Source organism: Mus caroli, chromosome 9 (assembly GCF_900094665.2).
Source record: "Mus caroli chromosome 9, CAROLI_EIJ_v1.1, whole genome shotgun sequence".
In the NCBI taxonomy this organism is placed as follows: Eukaryota; Metazoa; Chordata; class Mammalia; order Rodentia; family Muridae; genus Mus; species Mus caroli.
The window spans coordinates 92,146,230-92,147,507 of record NC_034578.1 but is presented as its reverse complement, the minus strand read 5'-3'; positions in this window follow the sequence as shown (position 1 = coordinate 92,147,507).

Genomic DNA, 1,278 nt, shown 5'->3' with positions numbered 1-1,278 from the left:
ACTCACAGTAATCCTCCTGCCTCAGCTTCCAAAGAACTAAGTTTACAGATATTCACCATCATCTCCAGCTAGGAAAGATGTTTTTCCTCCCTTTTGATGTAATGAGTGGTTCACATGTCAATACGTATCAGGTTATACACTCAAATTTACTCAGTTTCCCATATGTCAGCAACACAAGTGTGTGGTGTGTCTGTGTGTGCAGATTCCTGTGTGTGTGGTGTGATGATCTGCATCTTTGAAAGAACAGCCACACTTCTGTTAGTGTCCCTTTTCCTCCTGACTTGGAATGAATTGTGGACTCATATAAAGGTTTGTAGTATGCTATTAAGGGACAGAGAAAGGGTGAGGGAGGGGAAGAAGGAGGGAGGACAGAGGGAGGGAGGGTGTGTATTCTGGGTGAAGTGTGCACCTGTCTTTGAGAAGGAGGGGCAGAGAATGAAGACCTCCTCTGCTTTGTGGTAGTACGGGAGAANAGTCAAAAACTTGAGTACCTATGGTCTGCCAGGCTGAACATTTTATGAACAGCGCTTATTTTTCATTCTCACATGACTTCTAAATAGGATTATTGGACCCATTTTTACCGAGGGTGAAATTAGTGTCAGGAAGATACTGTGTGGCAGGTGACCAGAATTTATAACAGGACGTTAGTGGGACCATTTCTAGCTGGTGGGTTTACAAGTGAATTTTGTTTATGCTTATTTATTTCTGAAAATTTTTATAATAATAAAAGTATCTATGGCTAACCAACAATATCCTTGCCTTAAGTGATATTTCAGTGCTCACATTGGTCTAGAAGGTAGAAGTGAGACCCAGCAGAAATCAAAGATGACAAAGGCAGGCAGAGTCCGTTCTCGAGCTCCGGAATCCAGTGGACTTCAGANCCCAAGGCAGCTGAATGCCTCCCAACNTCCCGATTCCTAGGGACGCGTTCTGTTCTAGGTGAAACGTGCACCCGGCTAGACTGACTGNGGTTCTATTTATTTCCTCTTCACACTATTTGAAGAATATTTCCCATGGCCCCACTTGATGGTTTTCCGCATGCAGATGGTTCTTTAAAGGTCCACGTGATGCGCAGCTGACATTTTATAGCCCTTCGCTCCCTTTTCTTCAGTTTATGACTGAGCTTTTTATAGCAAACAATGCAATTTGTCAAAGAGCCAAAAAAAGCACCAGTTAGCACAAAGTCCTTCCCAAAAAAAGTAGCAGAAGTAGCAGTTGGGGCGAAGAGGCCCTGACCAGTTTCACTCCAAAGACACGTGACTGGGGCAGGAGGGTGGA